This window comes from Elephas maximus, chromosome 5, assembly GCF_024166365.1.
Source record: "Elephas maximus indicus isolate mEleMax1 chromosome 5, mEleMax1 primary haplotype, whole genome shotgun sequence".
Classification (NCBI taxonomy): Eukaryota; Metazoa; Chordata; class Mammalia; order Proboscidea; family Elephantidae; genus Elephas; species Elephas maximus.
In genome coordinates, this window is record NC_064823.1 from 38528333 (window position 1) to 38545456 (window position 17124).

The following is a 17124-nucleotide window of genomic DNA, read 5'->3' on the forward strand; positions in this document are numbered from 1 at the left end:
AAATGAGAGCAATGAATTGGCCCAAACCTAGCCTGTAATTCTTGAAGAGAATAGTTTAATTGTAGGGTGACCATATGCCATGGTTTGCCCTGTACAGTCCTGTTTTACACCTGTTGTCTTGTTGTCTTGGTGTAACTATTGTTATTTAGTGCCCCTTTTGCCCTCAGAAATGTCTCAGTTTAAGTATACCTGTTTGTGTTTGTATGGGCGAAGAGTAGCAACCACCTGGTGAATTGTGAACTGGGTCGATCTCAGAATAGACTAGTTCTTTTTTCTTATTCTGAAATTGGGGAATGACTGGGCCAATTCAACCGTTTCTTCAACTTCTGGGATTAGTACTCTAGAAGTAGAGTTACTAACTGATGGCTTGGTGAGGAGGGGCGGATCTATTAACCTGCTGGAATTATATGAAAAATGGCGTGTTTGTGTGTGAGAGCATTTTCCTGGGAAGTGTGTCCATATTTTCTGTTAGAATCTCAGTGATTCTGTGGTACCTCAAAAGACTGAGAACCATTGCTTCACCATATGGTCCGTTCACAAGTTCCTGGCCCTTGTTGCCCTGTTACATTTTTTATTACCAAATTTGTAAAAAGCAGGAGGAGGTTGCTTTCAAATGTTTTTATATTTAATATATTTCTATAAATTTAATGCTGTTTAGTGAGAATTATTACATTGAGCCATATGAAATACTGACCAAAATATTTGGAAGTAAGGTGCCCAATAGGAGATCCAGTTACGTGGAGGGAAAAAGATGACTTTGAACAATGGCTTCTGAATTTTGAGGGGGCAAGGGAATAGAATGCTTGCCAATTGGGACCTGAGGAAACGACCTTTTCATATGGTGCAAATGAGTAACCTCACAAGTGAATTCCATTCAACCAACTGTATTGAAAACCCTTTTTATGAAATCATTATTCCAGGGGCTATTCAAGGAATATAAATATCATTTAGACATATCCTCCCCTCAAGAAAGTCCAGTTCTGGTGGGGAGAGGCGCAGACATTTAACTAACTAATGTAATGCACCATAGAATAAAATTAGTATTACATAGAGTGTCAAGTAGCATGCTGAGGAAAGGCATGGTTTTTGTTCTCCAGTGATGAAGGCGGGCCCCTTGGGCAACAATAAAGATCTCTCCTTGTGGCCAGCAGATGGATGACACAGCAGGATTGAGAAACTTTATCTTATTTTTTTAAACTGATATTCCTCCCTTCCTGCTACTAGTCAAACTATTACCTATTTCTTAGCCGCATACTTCATTTATGGAGAAAGGAAAAAAAAAAGATTTCTTAAAATGGCTACTAGAAGAGCACATGCTTTCAGAGTACAAAGCACTCAGCTCCCTAAGATAAAGAGCCTAAATATATAGTTCAAACCAAATACAGACAGGCAGAACAGTATCTGCTGTGTTTCAAGTGGGCACACTGACCAGTTGAAGGAGACGAGCTTTATTCTCTGTTGTATTCAAAAACAAGTTCCATGAGTTTTTGAAAACAGTCACCATAAGAGAGGAAAACAAAAGTATAATCAATGGCTCACTTTTAAATAACTGCGTAGCTAGGGAGCAGAGCGCCCTGAGAGGGCTGGCAGAGAGAGCTTATGCTTCTTTCAGCTGCTTGTATATTAACTCTACCCGGTGAAAAACTGAAATCTATGCAGTCAAAGCATGCACAAGTATAGACAGAACTAGAAAGCCTAAGTTGCTAAGGGGGGATAGAATTTCTTTTTAAAGAATATATAGAAATTTAAATATAATAATATTTTAACACACACACACACAAGGGTTATGATTATATACTTAAAGAGACACAGGCTCTATCAGGAGAAAATAAAAACATAATGTAGTTCTGTTGTCGATGTTGCTAGATGCCATAGAGTTGTTTCCCACTCACTGCAACCCTACGTACAATAGGAGGAAACACTGCCTGGTCCTGCGCTATCCTCACAGTCCTTGCTATGTTTGAGCCTAATGTGGCAGCCACTGTGTCACTCCATCTCTTCAAGGGTCTTCCTCTTTTTTGCTGACCCTCTACTTTATCAGCCTTGATGTTCTTCTCCAGGGACTGGTCCCTCCTGATAACATGTCCAAAGTATGTGAGACAAAGTCTCACCGTCCTTACTTCTAAGGAGCATTCTTGCTGTACTTCTTCCAAGAGAGATTTATTCATTCTTCTGGTAGTCCATGGTATATTCAATATTCTTCGCCAATACCATAATTCAAAGGCATCAATTCCTCAGTCTTCTTTATTAACTGTCCAGCTTTCACCTGCACTTGAGGTGGGTGAAAATACCATGGCTTGGGTCAAGCACACCTTATCTTTAAAGTGACAGCTTTTCTTTTCAACACTTTAAAGAGGTCTTTTGCAGCAGATTTGCCCAGTGTGATTCTTCTTTTGATTTCTTGACTGCTGCTTCCATGGGCATTGATTGTGGATCCAAGTAAAATTAAATCCTTGACAACTTCCATCTCTTCTCCATTTATCGTGATGTTGTTTATGGGTCCAGTTGTGGAGATTTTTGTTTTCATTATGTTGAAGTGTAATGCATACTGAAGGCTGTGGTCTTTGATCTTCATCAGTAACTGCTTGAAGTCTTCTTTGCTTTCAGCAAGCAAGGATGTATCGCCTGCATATCACAGATTGTTAATGAGTCTTTCTCTAATCCTGATGCCCCTTTCTTCTTCATATAGTCCAGTTTCTCAGATTATTTGCTCAGCATACAGACTGAATAAGTATGGTGAAAGAATATAATCCTGACACAGCCTTTCCTGATTTTGATTCATGCAGTATCCACTTGTTCTGTTCAAACAACTGACTCTCGATTTATGTACAGGTCCCTCATAAGCACAATAAAGTGTTCTGGAATTCCCATTCTTTGCGATGTTATCCATAATTTCTTATGATCTACACAATTGAATGCCTTTGCATAGTCAATAAAACAAAAGTAAACATCTTTCTGGTGTTTTCTGCTTTCAGCCATGATCCATCTAATATAAGCAATGATATCCCTCTGAGGTACAATGAATTGCTTAATATGGCCCTTCTAGCCATGGGCTTTGTGACTTACACACAATGACTGAATGGGACTATGCAAGTGAGGTATACAGAAACTGTGATGGCTGAGGTTATGTGTCAACTTGGCTAGGCCATGATTCTCAGTATTATATGATTATCCTCCATTTTGGGATCTGATGTCATTATCCTCTATTTTACATGTTGTAAATCCTAGCCTATATATGTTAATGAGGCAGGATTAGTGTGGGGTATATCTTGAATCACAGACTTGCACGAGGGTATGACTCTAATCCCACCCTTACTCAAGTTATGGCCTTCCCTGGGGTGTGGCCAGCATTCAAGGTATACATGTGGGTGCTTGGCAGAGCTCTCTCTCTCTGCGCCTGGGTCCTGCATCATTGTGTGACCTCCAATTCTTGAGACTTGATCCAGTGGCCTGCAGCCATTGGGTTTGCCGATTCTGGGATTTGCCAGCTTCTGTAGCCCTGTGAGCCAGCAGTCTATTGTCCAATCTGCTTCATCAATTTCCTCAACCTTATGAGCCAGCAGTCTGTCGTCTGGCCTGCTGATTTGGGTTTGTCGGCCCAGTTGCCACATGAGTCAGGAAAAGCACATGTGTGATCACAGATTTGGGACTTGCCAGTCTCCACAACCATGTGAGCCATTTCCTTGATATGGTTCATGAGTTCTGTGAGATGTTGCAGCAAATTACGGAACCCAAAGATTTCATACCAAGCATGATGGTAACAATGGAGAATGCTGAGGGGTGGGGGAGTAGTTGACGTTAGAGATGATGGAGTGGTACAGCAGTTTGCAAAAGCTGGACATTTGGGACATCTTTAACCTTTACCTCATCGGAACCAGCTTTGTGCTGATCCTTAAAGGAATTATTCATTTACCCTCATTCCACATCCTCTTCCGTATACAGCTTCAATTTCTGGCAATTCCCTGTTGATGTACTGCCGCAGCTGGTTTTGAATTATCTCCAGAAAAATTTTACTTGCACATGACATTAATGATTTTGTTCAATAATTTCCACATTCTATTGAATCACCTTTCTTTGGAATGGGCACAAATATGGATTGGTTCCAGTCAGTTGACCAGGTAGCTGTCTTCCAAGTTTCTCGGCATGGATGAGTGAGCATTTCCAGCCTCGCATCCGTTTGTTGAAACATTTCAATATATATAGTTCTACCCACATTTAATAAGAAATATTTTTGTCTGAAAATAATTCTTCTTCTTATTTATTTAATTCATAAACAGTGTCTTTGAAAATCTGATTTTAAAGCTATTTTTCTAGGATGAATGATAGAAACATGCAGATACTGGAGATCATTTATCCAACATTCTCATTTCACAGTTGGGGAAATGGAAGCCCAGGGAGGGATTAGGTGAATTGCTCAGATCATCTATTCCATTGATTATTTAGCCTCTTAGCCTCTCTACTATCTCACTTGTTTTTCATGAGTTTTCAAAATTCACATCGTTGTTGTTAGGTGCCGTCGAGCCAGTTCCGAGTCATAGTGATCCTATGTACAACAGAACAAAACACTGCCCGTCCTGCGTCATCCTCACAATTGTTGTTATGCTTGAGTCCATTGTTGCTGCTGCTGTGTCAATCCATCTCGTTGAGGGTCTTCCTCTTTTTTTGTTAACCCTCTGTTTTACCAAGCATGATGGTAACATATAATTAGACATGTTTATATGAATGTATGAAACTTGAGGCTACTGATTACATTCCAATTTTCTTATATCCTAATTGTCCCAAGAAAAGAAGGAGAACTTTTATTTTTTGATACAGGTTTTCTGGATATAACTCTGTACTTGAAAAGGAAAGAAGAGAATAGAAGTAAATGATGAAAACTTAAAACATTTCAAATTGCAGTTTTGCTGAGATATTATTAACATACCATAAAGTTCACCCTTTTAAAGTATACAGTTCAGTGGTTTTTAGTATATTCACAGAGTTGTGCATCACACACGCACACACACACACACAAAACCCATATTTGTTAGCAGTCATTGCCCATTCCTCCCTCTACCTAGCCACTGGCAACCACTAATCTACTTTTTGTATCTATGGATTTATCTATTCTGGACATTTCATATAAACAGAATCGTACAATATAATTACATTGCATTTGTTGTAGTAAGGTGTTATTGAGTTGATTCCGACTCATGGTGACCCCGTGTGTGCAGAATAGAACTCCGTAAGATTTTCAAAGCTGTGACCTTTTGGAAGCAGATCACCAGGGCTGTCTTTCAAGGTGCTGCTGGGTGGGCTCTAACCACCAACCTTTTGGCTAGTAGCCCAGCACTCAAACTTTTGCTCTACCCAGGGACTCTGGATTCCTTGCATTACATTACAATCGGAGTGGATTAACCAGTAAGCAAGTATACTGGCTTGACGCAACCTGTGTGGTGAGAAAAACCAGGTGAAATTATGCACTACAGATTAATAAGTAAGCACAAGTAAGCTGGTGTGTACCTTGCTTATTGGGTAATCTGATTACAATGATACAATAATTACACAGTAGCTCTTTGTGTCTGGCTTCTTTCAATTAGCATAATGTTTTAAAAGTTTACCCACGTTGTAGCATGTATCAATACTTTATTCCTTTTTATGGGTATTTTATTTTATAGATATACTCACATATATAGGACACATTCTGTATTCTATTCATCAGTTGATGGACATTTGAGTTGTTTCCACTTTTGGGATATTATGAATAATGCTTCAATGAACATTCATGTACATGTTTATGTGTGGACATATATTTTCAATTCTCTTTCAGTTCTAGGAATGGATTGACTGGATCGTATACCATTTCACGCTCACTTGATGTCTATAATGAGCCCTGGTGGTGCAGTGGTTAACAGCTTCGCTGCTAAACAAAAAGTTGGCAGTTCAAATCCACCAGCTGCTCCCTGGAAACCCTGTAGGGCAGTTCTACTCTGTCCTACAGAGTCACTATGAGTGGGAATTGACAGCAACAGGTTTTTGCTTTTTTATGCTAACCCTATGTTTAACTTTTTGATGAACTGCCAGACAGTTTTCCAAAGTGACCCCTCCATTTTAAATTCTCACCAGTAATATATGAGGGTTCCAATTTTTCCACATCTTCCCCAACACTTGCTATTGTCTTTTCAATTATAGCCATCGCAACTCATTGCCGTTGAGTCAATTCTGACTTATAGTGATCCTGTAGGACAGAGGAGCCCTGGTGGTGCAGCAGTTAAAGTATTTGACTACTAACTGAAAGGGTGGCAGTTCAAAACTGTTAGCAGCTCTGTGGGAGAAAAATATGGCAGGCTGCTTCCATAAAGATTTACAGCTTTGGAAACCCTATGGGTTCGATATGAGTCAGAATTGACTCAGCGGCAGTGGTTTTATGGTTCAGAGTAGAACTGCCCCCTAGGATTTCCAAAGGTATGATCTTTATGGAAGCAGACTGCCGCATCTTTCTCCAGTGGAGCAGCTGGTGGGTTTGATCCACTGACCTTTCAGTTAGCAGCCGAGCACTTAACCATTGCACCACCAGGGCTCCTTATAGCCATTACAGTGAGTGTAAAATGGTATCTCATTGTGGCTTTGATACATAGCAAGGTCATTGGGAGCTTACTAGGCTAATGATGTTGAGCAGCTTTTCATGTGCTTATTGGCCATCTGTGTGTTTTCTTTGGGTTAATGCCTATTCAAATCCTTTGCCCATTTTAAAATTGGATTATTTGTTTTTTATTATTGTTGAGTTGTAAGAGTTCATTATGTATTCTGGATATAAGTTCCTTATCAAATACGTGATTTGTAAATATTTTCTCCCAGTCTATAGATTGTCTTTTCTCTCTCTTGATGATGTTCTTTGAAGCGTGAAAGTTATTTATTTTTTTAAATTTTGATGAAGTACAGCTTATCAATTATTATTTTTTGTTGTTGCTATTGCTTGTATATCCGGTGTCATATCTAAGAAATCATTTTCTAATCCAAAGTTGCAAAGATTTACTTCTATGTTTTCTTCTAAGAGCTTTATAGTTTTAGTTCTTACATTTAGACCTATGATCTATTCTGAGTTAATTTTTGTATATGGTATGAGATTGAGGTCCAGCTTCATTCTTTTGCATGTGGATATCCAGTTGTCTCAGCACCATTTGCTGAAAAGATGATTCTTTCTCCATTGAATTGTCTTGGTACCTGTGTTGAAAATGAACTGACTACAAATGTAATGGCTTATTTCTGGACTCTCAATTCTACTCCATTAATCTACGTTTCTATCCTTATGTCAGTACCACACTTTCCTGATTACTGTTAACTTTGTAGTAAGTTTTGAAATCAGGAAGTATGAGTCTTACAACTTTGTTCTTCTTTTTCAAGATTGTTTTGGCTATTCTGAGTCCCTTGCACTTCCGTATTCATTCTTAGGATAAGTTTGTCAATTTCAGAAAAAAAAAAAAACAGCTAGTTCTCAAGATTTATTGAGAAATGGTTGATTATAAGAGCTAAGCACCAGACTACAATGATGAAACCTTGTCCTTAATCTTAAAACAACCAATAACCTAGGAATTACACAGATATGCCAATTATCAATTTATTGCCTCTTAGCTCCAAATTCACCTTTCAGTATATGCTCTTTGATAATGGACAGAATTCTTCCAAGCATCTCACCTTTACAGTTAGTACAATATTAAGCTTTCTTAGTAGAGGGCATTAGAGGGGTATCCCCTGCTGTTTCTGGCTGCTGCATGGTGGGTCAGCCATGGGGTATACAACCTCTGGTGGAACTCAGCTTCAGTTTGGCATCTAGAGTGCATGGTCACTAGGTGACTTTACAGTCCCAGCCTAGGCTGGTGATAACATTCTCGCAGCCCTCTTGACATAGAAACTTGTGGCCTGAAGACTCCATGCCCACGCTAGTACCCTAACTCCCTCTGTAGACCTTTGTAACTTGCCTGCTGCCTGGCCTCTTACCTCCTCCCCATGCCTGTAGCACTGCTTGCTGATAAATTCCATCTGCACTGCAGAAAGTTGCTTCCTGCTTGCCCAGTAACCCAAACCAGTGAACTTCTCTGCTGAGTGGGCTGGACTACTCCTTTCTTTCTCCAGTGGCGTCTGAATCCTGGCCTTGGGGAGGAGGTTCCTTTCCAACTTCGCCCTTCCTTGGGTACACTCCTTCAGCCCAGAGCTTCCTATATACTTGTTTCTCAGGTTTAATAATTCTTTATTTTTGCTTGCAGCCTCATTTTTTTGTTTTTCTTTTTAATTTTATTGTGCTTTAGGTAGAAGTTTACAACACAAATTATTTTCTCACTCAAAAATTTATACACAAATTGTTTTGTGACATTAGTTGCAAACCCCACATGTCAGCACGCCCCCCCCTTTCCATGTACACCCTGGTTCCCCATGCCCATTTGTTCAATTTTCCTGTTCCTCTCTGCCCTCTTGTCTTTGATTTTGGGCAGGTGTTGCCCATTTGGTCTCATACACTTGTTTGAACTAGGAAGCATGTTCCTCACATGTGTTATTATTTGTTTTGATTGTCTTGTTTAATCTTTGACCAAAAGATAGCCTTTGGGAGTGGCTTCAGTTCTGAGTTAGCAGGGCATCTGGGGGCCATAATCTCAGTCTCTGTTAAACCAGTAAGTCTGGTCCTTTTTTTGTGAATTTGAATTTTGTTCTACATTTTTCCCCTGCTCTGTCTGGGACCTTCTCTTGTGATCCTTGTGGTCGTAGCTGGGCACCATGTAGTTCTTCTGGGCTCACGTGGGGGCTGTGTGGTTCATGTGGTCCATTCATCCTTTGAACTAATATTTTCCTTGTGTTTTCATTCTCCTTTGCTCTGAACAGGATGGAACCAATTGATGTATATTAGATGGCACTTTGCAAGCTTTTAAGACCCCAGACGCTAATCACCAAAGTAGAATGTAGAATACTTTCTTTAAGAAATGTTATGCCAATCGACCTAGATGTCCCCCAAGACAATGGTCCCCAGCCTTCAGCCCCAGTAACTTGGTTGGTCACTCAAGGTGTTTGGATGTGTCTAGTAGGCTTCTCAAATGGATTCCAACTCATGGAGACTCCGAGTATGTCAGAGTAGACCTCTGCTCCATCAGTTTTTCATGGCTATGACCTTTTAGAAGCAGGTCACGAAGACTTTCTTCTAAGGCACTCCTGGCTGGGCTTGAACAGCAAACCTTAAGGTTAGTGCCCAACACTTAACTGCTTGTGCTGCCCAGGACTGAATTCTCAACAAAAGGGTGCAGTGCTGGAGGTGCTCACTTGTCAATACCAAGAAATATGGAAGACCGCTTCCTGGCCAACTGACTGGAAAAGGTCCATATTTATGCCTATTCCCAAGAAAGGTGATCCAACCAAATGTGGAAATTATAGAACAATATCATTAATATGACACACAAGCAAAATTTTGCTAAAGGGCTAAAGCAGTATATCAACAGGGAACTGCCAGAAATTCAGGCTGGTTTCAGAAGAGGACGTGGAACCAGGGATATCATTGCTGATGTCAGATGGATCATGGCTGAAAGCAGGGAATGCCGGAAGGATGTTTACTTGTGTTTTATTGACTATGCAAATGGATTCAACTGTGTGGATCATAGCAAATTATGGATAACATTGCGAAGAATAGGAATTCCAGAACACTTAATTGTGCTCATGAGGAAACTTTACATAGATCAAGAGGCAGTTGTTCAGACAGAATAAAAGGATTCTGATTGGTTTAAAGTCTGGAAAGCTGTATGTCAGTGTTGTATCCTTTCATCATACCTATTCAACCTGTATGATGAGCAAATAATCCTGGAAGCTGGACTATATGAAGAAGAATGGGGCATCAAGATTGGAGGAAGACTCATTAACAACCTGCTTTATGCAGACGACCCAACCTGGCTTGTTGACAGTGAAAAGGACTTGAAGCACTTACTAATGAAGATCAAAGACCATAGCCTTCAGCATGCATTGCACCGCAACATAAATCGACGGCACTGGGTTTTTATAAAGAAAACAAAAATTCTCACAACTGGACCAATGAGCAACATCATGATAAAAGGAGCAAAGATGGAAGTTGTCAAAGATTTCATTTTACTTGGATCCACAATCAACAGCCATGGAAGCATCAGTCAAGAAATCAAATGACGCATTGCATTGGGTAAATCTGCTGCAAAGGACGTCTTTAAAGTGTTTAAAAGCAGGGATATCACCTTGAAGACTAAAGTGCGCCTGATCCAAGCCATGGTATTTTCAATTGCATCATATGCATGTGAAAGCTGGACAGTGAATAAGGAAGACCAAAGAAGAATTGATACCTTTGAATTGTGCTGTCGGCAAAGAATATTGAACATACCATGGACTGCCAAAAGAATGAACAAATCTGTCTTGGGAGAAGTACAGCTGGAATGCTCCCTAGAAGTAAGGATGGCGAGACTGGGTCTTACATACTTTGAACATGTTGTCAGGAAGGATCAGTTCCTAGAGAAGGACATCATGCTTGGCAAAGTACAGGGTCAGTGGAAAAGAGGAAAACCCTCAACGAGGTGGATTAACACAGTGGCTGCAGCAATGAGCTCAAGCATAACTATTGTAAGGATGGTGCAGGACCAGGCAGTGTTTCGTTCTGTTGTGCATAGGGTCGCTATGAGTCAGAACTGAGTCAATGGCACCTAACAACAACAACAGTAAGCTTCTATGACTTTGCCTCGGTCAAGTTGTGCTGACTCCCTCTATATTGTGTGTTGTCTTTTACTTCACCAAAGTTAACACTTTTCTACTATCTATTTAGTTATTTTCCCTCCCTACCCTTCCCCTCCTTCATAACCATTAAAGTGCTTGACTATTTCACTCAGCATAATTCCTTCCAGATTCATCCAAGTTTTGAAATGTTTTGTGGATTCATCATTGTTCTTTATTGTTCCATAGTGTTCCATTGTGTGTATGTATCCATTCTTCTGTTGATGGGCACTTAGGTTATAAAGCTGCAATGAACGTGGGTGTGCTTATGTCTATTCGTGTGATGGCTCTTATTTCTCTAGGATATATCCCTAGGAGTGGGATTGCTGGATCATATGGTATTTCTAACTTTTTAAGGAGGTGCCGTATGGTTTTCCATAGTAGTCATACCATTTTATATTTCCACCATCAGTGCATAAATGTTCCAATCTCCCCCACAACCTCTCCAACATTTGTTATCTTCTGGGTTTTTTTTTTTTTGATTCGTGCCAATAATATTGGGGTGAGATTGTTTCTCATCGTGGTTTTGATTTGCATTTATGCTCACTTGTCTATGTCAGGAAATTCGGAAGATAGCTACCTGGTCTACCAACTGGAACAGATCCATGTTTACAACTATTCTCAAGAAAGGTGATCCAACCGAATGTGGAAATTATCAAACAATATCATTAATATCACACACAAGTAAAATTTTGCTGAAGATCATTCATAAGCAGCTGCAGCACTATATTGACAGGGCACAGCCAGAAATTCAGGCTGGATTCAGAAGAGGACATGGAACCAGGGATATCATTGCTGATGTCAGATGGATCATGGCTGAAAACAGAGAATACTAGAAATATGTTTACCTGTGGTTTATTGACTATGCAAAGGTGTTTGACTGTGTGGATCATAACAAATGATGGATAACATTGTGAAGAATGGGAATTCTAGAGCACTTAATTGTGCTCAGGAGAAACCTGTACATAGATCAAGAGGCAGTTGTTCAGACAGAACAAGGGGATACTGATTGGTTTAAAGTCAGGAAAGCTGTGCATTACTGTTGTATCCTTTCACCATACCTAGTTAATCTGTATGTTGAGCAAATAATCTGAGCAAATAAATCTGGACTATATGAAGAACGTTGGTGGTGTAGTGGTTAAGAGCTATGGCTGCTAACCAAAAGGTCGGCAGTTCAAATCCACCAGGCACTTTTTCGAAACTCTATGGAACAAGTACTATTCTGTCCTACAGGGTTGCTATGGGTCAGAACCAACTCAATGCAATGGGTTTGGTTTTGTTTTTTATATGAAGAAAAAGGGGGCATCAAGATTGGAGGAAGACTCATTAACAACCTGTGTTATGCAGATGACACGGCTTGCTTGCTGAAAGTGAAGAGGACTCGAAGCACTTACTGATGAAGATCAAAGACCACAGCCTTCAGTATGGATTACACTTCAACATAAAGAAAACAAAAATCCTCATAACTGGACCAATAAGCAACAGCATGATAAGTGGAGAAAAGATTGAAGTCATCAAGGATTTCATTTTACTTGGATCCACAATCAACACCCATGGAAGCAACAGTCAAGAAATCAAAAGAAGAATCACATTGAGCAAATCTGCTGCAAAAGACCTCTTTAAGGTGTTGAGAAGCAAAGATATCACTTTGAGGACTAAGGTGCACCTGACCCAAGCCATGGTATTTTCAATAGCCTTATGTGAATGCAGAAGCTGAACGATGAATAAGGAAGACTGAAGAATTGATGCCTTTGAATTGTGGTGTTGGTGAAGAATATTGAATATACCATGGACTGCCAAAAGAACTAACAAATCTGTCTAGGAAGAAGTACAAACAGAATGATCCATAGAAGCAAGGATGGCAAGACTACATCTCACATAATTTGGATATGTTATCAGAGGGATCAGTCCCTGGAGAAGGACATCATGTTTGGTAAAGCAGAGAGTTAATGAGATGGATTGCCACAGTGGCTGCAACAATGGGCTCAAGCATAACAAAGATTGTGAGCATGGCACAGGACCAGGCAGTCTTTCCTTCTGTTGTATATGAGGTCACTATGAGTTGGAATCGACTCGACAGCACCTAACAACAACAACAAAGTGGCTAATGATTGGGGAGCATTTCCTCATGTATCTGTTAACTGCCTGAGTGCCTTTTTTGGTGAAGTGTCTGTTCATATCCTTGGCCTATTTTTAAACTGGATAATTCTTTTAATTCTTTATATTAAACTTCCTCTGTTTAACCCACTGTGTGATTGGCCTACACTGATAGAACAAAAAACTTTTACAAGTCGGAATGTAATAAGTATTGTCCTCAGAGAGCTGAAACTGAGTTCCCAGTCTGATGATGGGATCAGGAAAGTTTTAATGAGAGAGTGCAATTTGAGATGAACCTTGAAGGATAGATAAGGGTTTCCCTTGAACTTGTCATTGGGGAGCTTATATCTTTAAGATGATTGCCTCAGATCTGTACTTCACTGGTAAAGGTATTTGCAAACTGTATTGTACTATTTGTCCCAAGCATCTGCCCTTTACTCCCAACTGACAAGCTCCACCCTGCCTTTTGTTACTGGTCTGGGTAGAGTTGTTAAAGAAGAGATAAACAGAAGAGAGAACCTGAGTGGGTCCCTAACGCCCGAGAAAGAGATTTTTAAATGGCATCATCTCCTTGGAATTGTCTAGTCAAATATTTAAAAGAAAGGCTTTGATGGAATCTTTAGAAAGGTTAGAAACTAACACCCACATCCATATGTACCAACTAATTTTCTTTCCAAATGTTTTTATACTGTTGGGTAGACGTGCCCCATGTTTTGGAAGGATTCTTTTCCTTTGAAGTAGTCATTAAAAAAAAAAAAAAGTCATTACGCTGTTTTATTTCCTATATGAATGCCAAGTACACATTACTTTTCATTTTCCTTTTTGCTTGCCAAAGGCTTTTAATTTTCTTTCATCTCTTCACAAATATCTAATAAATAATTATGAGCTGCAGGGCTATTTAAAGCATGGCCCCTGGACCAGCAGAATCAGCATCATTTGGGAGCTTGTTAGAAAAGCAAATTCCTGGGCCCCACCTCAAACTTCCTGAATCAGAATCTCAGTGGAGAGGGGGCCGTGGGGGTGAGGCCCTAGAATGTATTATTTAACAAGCTCTCTAGGTGATTTTTTCTAGGTGATTCTTATGCACACTAAAGTTTGAGAAGCACCAATTAAGAGTTTTACTGATAGCATTTTACTTAGGACGTGTTCTAGAATTTAAATGATTTGAAATCTTAAAGGCCATCTAATCAATTCAAATCAGTAGTATGTTTCTCCAACATCCCTGGTAGAGGGGTATCTACTTCTGCCTGAAAACTTTCACTGATAAGAGTTCACCACCTCACAATGTAACCTATTACACTCTAGAACAATTCTAATTATTAGAATTTTCTTTTATTCTGGATTTAATCCAGATTGGCTTCATTGCACTTTTTACTCAGTGTTCCTAATCTTCCTTGTCAGGAGCATGACATAAACTTAGTTTCCTTTGTTCAGTCCAGATATTTCAATATTTGAGACACAACTGTCTCCTCTCGCCTAACAGTGTTCTTAGTCCCTTTGCCATTCCCCATCTGATAATCCCTTTTGGGTCTTTTACTCTCAGAATGTACTTACATATCAATATTCTGTTTATAATATAGGGGCTTTGGTAGTGAAGTGGTTAAGCGCTTGGCCGCTAACCAAAAAGTCAGCCCTTCAAATCCACTAGCCACTCCTTGAAAACCCTATAGGACAGTTGTACTCTGGCCTGTAGGGTCACTATGAGTCAGAATCAACTCAACGCAATGGGTTTGGTTTGGTTTTGGCTTACAAGGTAGCTTCCAGAATAAAATATGAAATGTTTCATAAAGTATGACCAGTGAGGGCTATTATGTGACTGTTTCATCTGCTGCCACAGACTAGGAGAACATATTTGTAAATAATAAATCTGATAAAATATTTGTATCCATACTATATAAAGAACTCTTATGACTCAAAAATGGGAAGACCAAGTAACTACCCAATTATAAAATGGTCAAAAGATACGAATAGACATTTCATAAGGAAGATATAAAAATGGCTAATAAGCTCATGAAAAGATGCACATCATTATTTCTTTAGGGAAATGCAAATTAGAATACTAAATACCCACTAAAATGGCTATAATCAAAAAGATTGAAAATACCAAGTTTTGGTGAAGCTGTGGAGAAATTGGAATCCTCATGAATTACTGATGGGAATTCAAATTGTACTGCCCTTTTGGAAAACAATTTGGCAGTTGCTGAAAATGTTAAACAGTATCAAAGATAAAAACTAATAGCAGTCATCTTAACTTTGAGTTTTACATTTTTTCTTATCCACGAAACCAAATATTTATAGTAAAAATTCCTGACCTAAAATTAATCCTTCATGCAGCTTTGCTGGCCCATTTTTTTTTTTTTTTTACCCAAATTTGCTGATGGACTTTTCCTTCCTGTTCAAAGAGCAGCAAATAACAAGACCATCACCTCGTATTTTAATTTAAAAAAGACAGTGGAGTTACTTAATTTAAATTTCAAAAGATCTCATGGCTGCAGGTGGGTGGAGGGCCTAATCTTTCTCGCAGCCAGGCCAGAGACCACCATGTGACCTGATATCAATTGATCTCAGTAAAGGAAGAGGGCAGGGTTCAATTAACCACGTTAAGTTAGTTAATGGTTGATTGTCTATTCTCTCTCCTTTTTATTAGCTTCATTGTAACTGGACTACTTCCAGCCATTTGTATTTTTTTTTTTTTTTTTAATCAGAATGGTCTCCCTATTACACATAGAATAACTGCTCAGAATAAACCTCACGTTTCAATTTCTTTAAGCTTTGATTATTTTCAATAATAGAGTTACCATATGACCCAGCAATTCCACTCCTTTAAGAGAACTGAAAACTTGCACATGAATTTCCACAGCTGCATTGTTTAAAACAGCCAAAAAGTGGAAACAACTCAAATGTTCATCAACTAATGGAGAGATAAAGTGTGGTTTACCTATCTATGCACTGGAATAAAAAACAAAACAAACCCCATTGCTGTTGAGTTAATTCTCTTAGCGACCCTATAGGCTGAGTAGAACTACCCCATAGGGTTTCCAGGGCTGTGATCTTCAGGGAAGAGACTGCCACATCTTTCTACCGCGGAGCAGGTGGTGCATTTGAACTGCTGACCTTTCAGTTAGCAGCAGAGCACTTAACCAGTTTGCCACTAGGGCTCCTTGAGATAATGGAATACTGTCAACAAAAAGGAATGAACTATTGATAAATGCTACAATAGGAATGAAATTTGAAAACATTTTATTTTGTGAAAAAAGCCAGACACAGAAGACGACATATTACATGACTTTATAAGAAATTTTAAGAAAAGGTCAATTTATAGAGAGAAAGCAGATCAGCTCCTGCCTGGGGCTGGGGGTAGGAATAAATCCTAGTGTAAATTATCCAGGAGAGATTGCAAATAGGCATTGGGAAAATTTGGGGTCACGGAAATGTTCTAATACTGGATTGTGGTAGTGGTTGTATAATGTAAATTTTCTAAAAATTATTGTACACTAACAATGAGTAAGTTCTATGATATATAAATTGTACCTGAATAAATCTGTTAAAAAAAAAACCCTGAATGTCACAAATTTACTCTTTTACGTTCTCATTAACAAACAAAAGTACTACATAGATATGTTATGGATTGAATTGTGTCCCCCCAAAATGTGTGCTAACTTGGCTAGGCTACGATTCCCATTATTGTGTGATTGTCCACTATTTTGTCATCTGATGTGATTTTCCTACTGCTGTAAATCCTACCTCTGTCATGTCAATGAGGCAGCATTAGAGGCAGGTATGTTGCCGAGGCGGTACTCAATCTACGAGATTAGGTTGTGTTTTAAATCAATCGGTTTTGAGATAATAAAAGGGAGAAGTGAGCAGAGAGATGGGGGACCTCATAACATCAAGAAAGCAATGCTGGGAGCAGAGGGCATCCTTTGGGTCTGAGGTTCCTGTGCCTGAGAATCTCCTAGACCAAGGGAGAGTTGATGACGAGGACCTTCCCCCAGAGCCCACAAAGACAGAAAGCCTTCCCATGGAGCTGGTGCTCTGAATTTGGACTTCTAGCCTACTAGACTGTGAGAGAATAAATTTCTCTTTGTTAAAGCCATCCACTTGTGATATTTCTGTTATAGCAGCACTAGATAACTAAGACAAGGTATTTAGGGCATTTAATCTTTCAGTTTCAGCTTCCTTTATTTGCTGGCTTCAATCTTGAGTGAGGAGAGTGCGTTCAGAAATATTGAATAGATAACCATTTCTAAAGAAAAAGATATTTGCATTTCTTTTCCATTTCAG